The sequence below is a fragment of the Ranitomeya imitator genome, chromosome 5 (genome assembly GCF_032444005.1).
Source record: "Ranitomeya imitator isolate aRanImi1 chromosome 5, aRanImi1.pri, whole genome shotgun sequence".
NCBI lineage: Eukaryota > Metazoa > Chordata > Amphibia > Anura > Dendrobatidae > Ranitomeya > Ranitomeya imitator.
In genome coordinates, this window is record NC_091286.1 from 276,263,285 (window position 1) to 276,274,234 (window position 10,950).

Below are 10,950 nucleotides of genomic sequence, written 5' to 3' on the forward strand. Positions count from 1 at the left end.
CAAGCAAGGAAAGGTTCCCTGTCTGCGACTGCTAAGGAAGCATGGTATAGGGACGATGTGTGTGCTGCCAATGTCTGCCCTAACAAGTCTGTCCCGTATGTTTGGGGGTCTTTTTGTGCACATCAATGGTGGAGTCCTAAAGGACTCAATATCGGGGTATGCTTTAGCGAGAAGAGGCCAGTGTTTTCTGATGGTGACGGTACACATGTACAAAAGGGACCCTGTCTAAATGGGCTGGAGGGGAGGAAGACTGTATTATTGAGACTCTGTTAGCTTCCTGTTCTAACAAGGTTGTGGGATAGCGACTGTCCTTAAATTTTCATAACGTGTCCTGTATCCTGACAGGTAGTGTGTTATGGTCTGAGACAATAAGTGAGACTCTCTGGAATTGTGAGCTTGGGAAACAATTTTGGTTGCTTTTAGATGGCAACTGAAATAACATAGACTGTTGCAATCTGTCGGTTTGGAAAATATATCGGTAGTGGGTCGACCATGTGGATCCTTGACAAACAGTGTAACTGTGTGGATCCTTGATATAAAGAATAAATAGTGCTACATACACTATCATATCTCTTTTTTTCACTCTTATCAGCATGTACGGTATATATCACCTTGTTTATTTTTCACATCAGCATATTGTGAATTAATATTCTGTGATTATTCTCATGCATTGTATTTTCTTTTGCAGCAACATAATGATTGTGACCCAGGATGGGTCGAAACGTCTATTAATGCTATATACTGTAGCTGCTTTGCATTATAATTTTTCCTCCCCTGTTACACGGACTTGTTTCCCAATAAACTTGTGCATCATCTAAACTCAAGAGTGTGTGGTGAAGTTTTACTATGTTGTACTGGGGCGAAAGAGTCTCAGTGGGCCTCCCCCTTAACACATACCACGATTCATGATGCCCAGATACAGCAGAGAAATATAGCTATAGTACAATGCCAGATTTCACTTCTTACATGAGTGATAGCTATTGAAAATTCTGCAGTGTATATATACAGGACAGGGGGAGTGGTAGTGTGCAGTGTATATATACAGGACAGGAGGAGTGGTACTGTGCAGTGTATATATACAGGACAGGAGGAGTGGTATGTGCAGTGTATATATACAGGACACGAGGAGTGGTACTGTGCAGTGTATATATACAGGACAGGAGGAGCGGTACTGTGCAGTGTATATATACAGGACAGGAGGAGCGGTACTGTGCAATGTATATACAGGACACGAGGAGTGGTACTGTGCAGTGTATATATACAGGACAGGAGGAGTGGTACTGTGCAGTGTGTATATATATATATATATATATATATATATACATACAGGAGGAGTGGTACTGTGCAGTGTATATATACAGGACAGGAGGAGTGGTACTGTGCAGTGTATATATACAGGACAGGAGGAGTGGTACTGTGCAGTGTATATATACAGGACAGGAGGAGTGGTACTGTGCAGTGTATATATACAGGACAGGAGGAGTGGTACTGTGCAGTGTATATATACAGGACAGGAGGAGTGGTACTGTGCAGTGTATATATACAGGACAGGAGGAGTGGTACTGTGCAGTGTATATATACAGGACAGGAGGAGTGGTACTGTGCAGTGTATATATACAGGACAGGAGGAGTGGTACTGTGCAGTGTATATATACAGGACAGGAGGAGTGGTACTGTGCAGTGTATATATACAGGACAGGAGGAGTGGTACTGTGCAGTGTATATATACAGGACAGGAGGAGTGGTACTGTGCAGTGTATATATACAGGACAGGAGGAGTGGTACTGTGCAGTGTATATATACAGGACAGGAGGAGTGGTACTGTGCAGTGTATATATACAGGACAGGAGGAGTGGTACTGTGCAGTGTATATATACAGGACAGGAGGAGTGGTACTGTGCAGTGTATATATACAGGACAGGAGGAGTGGTACTGTGCAGTGTATATATACAGGACAGGAGGAGTGGTACTGTGCAGTGTATATATACAGGACAGGAGGAGTGGTACTGTGCAGTGTATATATACAGGACAGGAGGAGTGGTACTGTGCAGTGTATATATACAGGACAGGAGGAGTGGTACTGTGCAGTGTATATATACAGGACAGGAGGAGTGGTACTGTGCAGTGTATATATACAGGACAGGAGGAGTGGTACTGTGCAGTGTATATATACAGGACAGGAGGAGTGGTACTGTGCAGTGTATATATACAGGACAGGAGGAGTGGTACTGTGCAGTGTATATATACAGGACAGGAGGAGTGGTACTGTGCAGTGTATATATACAGGACAGGAGGAGTGGTACTGTGCAGTGTATATATACAGGACAGGAGGAGTGGTACTGTGCAGTGTATATATACAGGACAGGAGGAGTGGTACTGTGCAGTGTATATATACAGGACAGGAGGAGTGGTACTGTGCAGTGTATATATACAGGACAGGAGGAGTGGTACTGTGCAGTGTATATATACAGGACAGGAGGAGTGGTACTGTGCAGTGTATATATACAGGACAGGAGGAGTGGTACTGTGCAGTGTATATATACAGGACAGGAGGAGTGGTACTGTGCAGTGTATATATACAGGACAGGAGGAGTGGTACTGTGCAGTGTATATATACAGGACAGGAGGAGTGGTACTGTGCAGTGTATATATACAGGACAGGAGGAGTGGTACTGTGCAGTGTATATATACAGGACAGGAGGAGTGGTACTGTGCAGTGTATATATACAGGACAGGAGGAGTGGTACTGTGCAGTGTATATATACAGGACAGGAGGAGTGGTACTGTGCAGTGTATATATACAGGACAGGAGGAGTGGTACTGTGCAGTGTATATATACAGGACAGGAGGAGTGGTACTGTGCAGTGTATATATACAGGACAGGAGGAGTGGTACTGTGCAGTGTATATATACAGGACAGGAGGAGTGGTACTGTGCAGTGTATATATACAGGACAGGAGGAGTGGTACTGTGCAGTGTATATATACAGGACAGGAGGAGTGGTACTGTGCAGTGTATATATACAGGACAGGAGGAGTGGTACTGTGCAGTGTATATATACAGGACAGGAGGAGTGGTACTGTGCAGTGTATATATACAGGACAGGAGGAGTGGTACTGTGCAGTGTATATATACAGGACAGGAGGAGTGGTACTGTGCAGTGTATATATACAGGACAGGAGGAGTGGTACTGTGCAGTGTATATATACAGGACAGGAGGAGTGGTACTGTGCAGTGTATATATACAGGACAGGAGGAGTGGTACTGTGCAGTGTATATATACAGGACAGGAGGAGTGGTACTGTGCAGTGTATATATACAGGACAGGAGGAGTGGTACTGTGCAGTGTATATATACAGGACAGGAGGAGTGGTACTGTGCAGTGTATATATACAGGACAGGAGGAGTGGTACTGTGCAGTGTATATATACAGGACAGGAGGAGTGGTACTGTGCAGTGTATATATACAGGACAGGAGGAGTGGTACTGTGCAGTGTATATATACAGGACAGGAGGAGTGGTACTGTGCAGTGTATATATACAGGACAGGAGGAGTGGTACTGTGCAGTGTATATATACAGGACAGGAGGAGTGGTACTGTGCAGTGTATATATACAGGACAGGAGGAGTGGTACTGTGCAGTGTATATATACAGGACAGGAGGAGTGGTACTGTGCAGTGTATATATACAGGACAGGAGGAGTGGTACTGTGCAGTGTATATATACAGGACAGGAGGAGTGGTACTGTGCAGTGTATATATACAGGACAGGAGGAGTGGTACTGTGCAGTGTATATATACAGGACAGGAGGAGTGGTACTGTGCAGTGTATATATACAGGACAGGAGGAGTGGTACTGTGCAGTGTATATATACAGGACAGGAGGAGTGGTACTGTGCAGTGTATATATACAGGACAGGAGGAGTGGTACTGTGCAGTGTATATATACAGGACAGGAGGAGTGGTACTGTGCAGTGTATATATACAGGACAGGAGGAGTGGTACTGTGCAGTGTATATATACAGGACAGGAGGAGTGGTACTGTGCAGTGTATATATACAGGACAGGAGGAGTGGTACTGTGCAGTGTATATATACAGGACAGGAGGAGTGGTACTGTGCAGTGTATATATACAGGACAGGAGGAGTGGTACTGTGCAGTGTATATATACAGGACAGGAGGAGTGGTACTGTGCAGTGTATATATACAGGACAGGAGGAGTGGTACTGTGCAGTGTATATATACAGGACAGGAGGAGCGGTACTGTGCAGTGTATATATACAGGACAGGAGGAGCGGTACTGTGCAGTGTATATATACAGGACAGGAGGAGCGGTACTGTGCAGTGTATATATACAGGACAGGAGGAGCGGTACTGTGCAGTGTATATATACAGGACAGGAGGAGCGGTACTGTGCAGTGTATATATACAGGACAGGAGGAGCGGTACTGTGCAGTGTATATATACAGGACAGGAGGAGCGGTACTGTGCAGTGTATATATACAGGACAGGAGGAGCGGTACTGTGCAGTGTATATATACAGGACAGGAGGAGCGGTACTGTGCAGTGTATATATACAGGACAGGAGGAGCGGTACTGTGCAGTGTATATATACAGGACAGGAGGAGCGGTACTGTGCAGTGTATATATACAGGACAGGAGGAGCGGTACTGTGCAGTGTATATATACAGGACAGGAGGAGCGGTACTGTGCAGTGTATATATACAGGACAGGAGGAGCGGTACTGTGCAGTGTATATATACAGGACAGGAGGAGCGGTACTGTGCAGTGTATATATACAGGACAGGAGGAGCGGTACTGTGCAGTGTATATATACAGGACAGGAGGAGCGGTACTGTGCAGTGTATATATACAGGACAGGAGGAGCGGTACTGTGCAGTGTATATATACAGGACAGGAGGAGCGGTACTGTGCAGTGTATATATACAGGACAGGAGGAGCGGTACTGTGCAGTGTATATATACAGGACAGGAGGAGCGGTACTGTGCAGTGTATATATACAGGACAGGAGGAGCGGTACTGTGCAGTGTATATATACAGGACAGGAGGAGCGGTACTGTGCAGTGTATATATACAGGACAGGAGGAGCGGTACTGTGCAGTGTATATATACAGGACAGGAGGAGCGGTACTGTGCAGTGTATATATACAGGACAGGAGGAGCGGTACTGTGCAGTGTATATATACAGGACAGGAGGAGCGGTACTGTGCAGTGTATATATACAGGACAGGAGGAGCGGTACTGTGCAGTGTATATATACAGGACAGGAGGAGCGGTACTGTGCAGTGTATATATACAGGACAGGAGGAGCGGTACTGTGCAGTGTATATATACAGGACAGGAGGAGCGGTACTGTGCAGTGTATATATACAGGACAGGAGGAGCGGTACTGTGCAGTGTATATATACAGGACAGGAGGAGCGGTACTGTGCAGTGTATATATACAGGACAGGAGGAGCGGTACTGTGCAGTGTATATATACAGGACAGGAGGAGCGGTACTGTGCAGTGTATATATACAGGACAGGAGGAGCGGTACTGTGCAGTGTATATATACAGGACAGGAGGAGCGGTACTGTGCAGTGTATATATACAGGACAGGAGGAGCGGTACTGTGCAGTGTATATATACAGGACAGGAGGAGCGGTACTGTGCAGTGTATATATACAGGACAGGAGGAGCGGTACTGTGCAGTGTATATATACAGGACAGGAGGAGCGGTACTGTGCAGTGTATATATACAGGACAGGAGGAGCGGTACTGTGCAGTGTATATATACAGGACAGGAGGAGCGGTACTGTGCAGTGTATATATACAGGACAGGAGGAGCGGTACTGTGCAGTGTATATATACAGGACAGGAGGAGTGGTACTGTGCAGTGTATATATACAGGACAGGAGGAGTGGTACTGTGCAGTGTATATATACAGGACAGGAGGAGTGGTACTGTGCAGTGTATATATACAGGACAGGAGGAGTGGTACTGTGCAGTGTATATATACAGGACAGGAGGAGTGGTACTGGGCAGTGTATATATACAGGACAGGAGGAGTGGTACTGGGCAGTGTATATATACAGGACAGGAGGAGTGGTACTGGGCAGTGTATATATACAGGACAGGAGGAGTGGTACTGGGCAGTGTATATATACAGGACAGGAGGAGTGGTACTGGGCAGTGTATATATACAGGACAGGAGGAGTGGTACTGGGCAGTGTATATATACAGGACAGGAGGAGTGGTACTGGGCAGTGTATATATACAGGACAGGAGGAGTGGTACTGGGCAGTGTATATATACAGGACAGGAGGAGTGGTACTGGGCAGTGTATATATACAGGACAGGAGGAGTGGTACTGGGCAGTGTATATATACAGGACAGGAGGAGTGGTACTGGGCAGTGTATATATACAGGACAGGAGGAGTGGTACTGTGCAGTGTATATATACAGGACAGGAGGAGTGGTACTGTGCAGTGTATATATACAGGACAGGAGGAGTGGTACTGTGCAGTGTATATATACAGGACAGGAGGAGTGGTACTGTGCAGTGTATATATACAGGACAGGAGGAGTGGTACTGTGCAGTGTATATATATATACAGGAGGAGTAGTACTGTGCAGTGTATATATACAGGACAGGAGGAGTGGTACTGTGCAGTGTATATATATACAGGAGGAGTAGTACTGTGCAGTGCATATACACAGGACAGGAGGAGTGGTACTGTGCAGTGTATATACACAGGACAGGAGGAGTGGTACTGTGCAGTGTATATATACAGGACAGGATGAGTGGTACTGTGCAGTGTATATATACAGGACAGGAGGAGTGGTACTGTGCAGTGTATATATACAGGACAGGAGGAGTGGTACTGTGCAGTGTATATATACAGGACAGGAGGAGTGGTACTGTGCAGTGTATATATACAGGACAGGAGGAGTGGTACTGTGCAGTGTATATATACAGGACAGGAGAAGTGGTACTGTGCAGTGTATATATACAGGATAGGAGGAGTGGTACTGTGCAGTGTATATATACAGGACAGGAGGAGTGGTACTGTGCAGTGTATATATATATACAGGAGGAGTGGTACTGTGCAGTGTATATACACAGGACAGGAGGAGTGGTACTGTGCAGTGTATATACACAGGACAGGAGGAGTGGTACTGTGCAGTGTATATACACAGGACAGGAGGAGTGGTACTGTGCAGTGTATATATACAGGACAGGATGAGTGGTACTGTGCAGTGTATATATACAGGACAGGAGGAGTGGTACTGTGCAGTGTATATATACAGGACAGGAGGAGTGGTACTGTGCAGTGTATATATACAGGGGAGTGATGGTACTGTGCAGTGTATATATACAGGACAGGAGGAGCGGTACTGTGCAGTGTATATATACAGGACAGGAGGAGCGGTACTGTGCAGTGTATATATACAGGACAGGAGGAGCGGTACTGTGCAGTGTATATATACAGGACAGGAGGAGCGGTACTGTGCAGTGTATATACAGGACAGGAGGAGCGGTACTGTGCAGTGTATATATACAGGACAGGAGGAGCGGTACTGTGCAGTGTATATATACAGGACAGGAGGAGCGGTACTGTGCAGTGTATATATACAGGACAGGAGGAGCGGTACTGTGCAGTGTATATATACAGGACAGGAGGAGCGGTACTGTGCAGTGTATATATACAGGACAGGAGGAGCGGTACTGTGCAGTGTATATATACAGGACAGGAGGAGCGGTACTGTGCAGTGTATATACAGGACAGGAGGAGCGGTACTGTGCAGTGTATATATACAGGACAGGAGGAGCGGTACTGTGCAGTGTATATATTGTCATGATCCCAATGGCAGGGGATCACAAAAAGGACAAGCACAGATACAAACAAGCTCTAGGGCGATGGAACCTGAGCTGACCGCGACCCTGAACCTAACACACAAATAAAAGTAGCCGGGGAACGTGCCTACGATGATCCTAGACGTCTCGCTCCAGCCGAAGATCTAACTTCCCCTATCAGAAGAAACACAGACCTCTCTTGCCTCCAGAGAAATACCCCACAGCAAATAGCAGCCCCCCACATATAATGACGGTGAAATGAGAGGAAAGCACATACGTAGTATGAAAACAGTTTCAGCAAAATGAGGCCCGCTAAAGCTAGATAGCAGAGGATACAAAAGTGAACTGCGCGGTCAGCGAAAAACCCTTCAAAAAACCATCCTGAAATTACTTAAACTCATGTGCCAACTCATGGTACATGAAAAGCAATTTCAGCCCACTAGAGCAACCAGCAGCAGAGAATCATATATCTGCAGGCTGGACTAAAAACCAAATTAAGCAAAACACAAAACAGGAAAATCCAAACTTAGCTTGTCCAGAAGGTTCTAGGAGCAGGGAGCAGAGGTAACAAGACACACTGGATACATTGATAACCGGCGAGGAAATGCCAGCAAAGCCAGGTTAAATAGGAAACTCCCATATGCTGATGGAACAGGTGGAACCCAGAAACCCAGGAAAGACAAGTCACCCAGTACCATCAGTAACCACCAGAGGGAGCCCAAAAACAGAACTCACAACAGTACCCCCCCCTTGAGGAGGGGTCACCGAACCCTCACGAGAACCACCAGGGTGACCAGGATGAGCCCTATGAAAAGCGCGAACCAAATCATCAGCATGAACATCCGAGGCAACCACCCAAGAATTATCCTCCTGACCATAACCCTTCCACTTGACCAAATACTGGAGTTTCCGTCTGGAAACACGAGAATCCAAGATCTTCTCCACAACATACTCCAATTCTCCCTCCACCAGCACTGGAGCAGGAGGCTCAAGAGAAGGAACAACAGGTACCTCATACTTCCGCAACAACGACCGATGAAACACATTATGAATAGCAAACGATGCCGGGAGATCCAAACGAAACGACACAGGGTTAAGAATTTCCAAGATCCTATAGGGACCGATGAACCGAGGCTTGAACTTAGGAGAAGAGACCTTCATAGGAACAAAACGAGAAGACAACCACACCAAGTCACCAACAAGAAGTCGAGGACCCACGCGGCGACGGCGATTAGCAAACTGCTGAGCCTTCTCCTGGGACAACTTCAAATTGTCCACCACATGACTCCAAATCCGATGCAACCTATCCACCACCATGTCCACTCCAGGACAATCAGAAGGTTCCACCTGACCAGAGGAAAAACGAGGATGAAACCCCGAATTACAAAAGAAAGGAGAAACCAAGGTAGCAGAACTAGCCCGATTATTAAGCGCAAACTCGGCCAGCGGCAAAAAGGTAACCCAGTCATCCTGATCAGCAGAAACAAAACACCTTAAATAAGTTTCCAAGGTCTGATTAGTTCGTTCAGTCTGGCCATTCGTCTGAGGATGGAATGCAGACGAAAAGGACAAATCAATGCCCATCTTAGCACAGAAAGTCCGCCAAAATCTAGACACAAACTGGGATCCCCTGTCAGAAACGATGTTCTCAGGAATCCCATGCAAACGAACCACATTCTGAAAAAACAGAGGGACCAACTCAGAGGAGGAAGGCAACTTAGGCAAGGGTACCAGATGAACCATTTTAGAAAAGCGATCACACACAACCCAGATGACGGACATTTTTTGAGAGACAGGGAGATCCGAAATAAAGTCCATGGAAATGTGCGTCCAAGGCCTCTTCGGGATAGGCAAAGGTGACAACAATCCACTGGCCCGAGAACAGCAAGGCTTAGCCCGAGCACAAACCTCACAAGACTGCACAAAAGAACGCACATCCCTCGACAAGGAAGGCCACCAAAAAGACCTGGCCACCAAGTCTCTAGTACCAAATATTCCAGGATGACCTGCCAACGCAGAAGAATGGACCTCGGAGATGACTCTACTGGTCCAATTATCCGGAACAAACAGTCTCTCAGGCGGACAACGATCAGGTTTAGCCACCTGAAACTCCTGCAAAGCACGTCGCAAGTCTGGGGAGACAGCAGACAAAATCACCCCATCCCTAAGGATACCAGAGGGCTCAGAATTTCCAGGGGAGTCAGGCACAAAACTCCTAGAAAGAGCATCCGCCTTCACATTCTTTGAACCTGGCAGGTATGAAACCACAAAATTGAAACGAGAGAAAAACAGTGACCAACGAGCCTGTCTAGGATTCAGACGCCTGGCAGACTCAAGGTAAATCAAATTTTTGTGATCAGTCAAGACCACCACACGATGTCTAGCACCCTCTAGCCAATGACGCCACTCCTCAAATGCCCACTTCATGGCCAAAAGCTCCCGATTACCAACATCATAATTCCGCTCAGCCGGCGAAAACTTTCTAGAAAAAAACGCGCATGGCTTCATCACTGAGCCATCGGAGCTTCTCTGTGACAAAACCGCCCCCGCTCCAATCTCGGAAGCATCAACCTCAACCTGAAAAGGGAGCGAAACATCTGGCTGACGCAACACAGGAGCAGAAGAAAACCGGCGCTTAAGTTCCTGAAAGGCCTCCACAGCCGCAGGAGACCAGTTAGCAACATCAGCACCCTTCTTAGTCAAATCCGTCAAAGGCTTAACAACACTAGAAAAATTAGTTATAAAACGACGATAGAAATTAGCAAAGCCCAAGAACTTCTGTAGACTCTTAAGAGATGTAGGCTGCGTCCAGTCACAAATAGCCTGAACCTTGACGGGATCCATCTCAATAGTAGAAGGGGAAAAATATACCCCAAGAAAGAAATCTTCTGGACTCCAAAGAGACACTTTGAGCCTTTTACAAACAAGGAATTGGCCCGCAGGACCTGAAACACCTTCCTGACCTGCTGAACATGAGACTCCCAGTCATCAGAAAAAACCAAAATATCATCCAAATACACAATCATAAATTTATCCAGATATTCACGGAAAATATCGTGCATAAAGGACTGGAAGACTGAAGGAGCATTA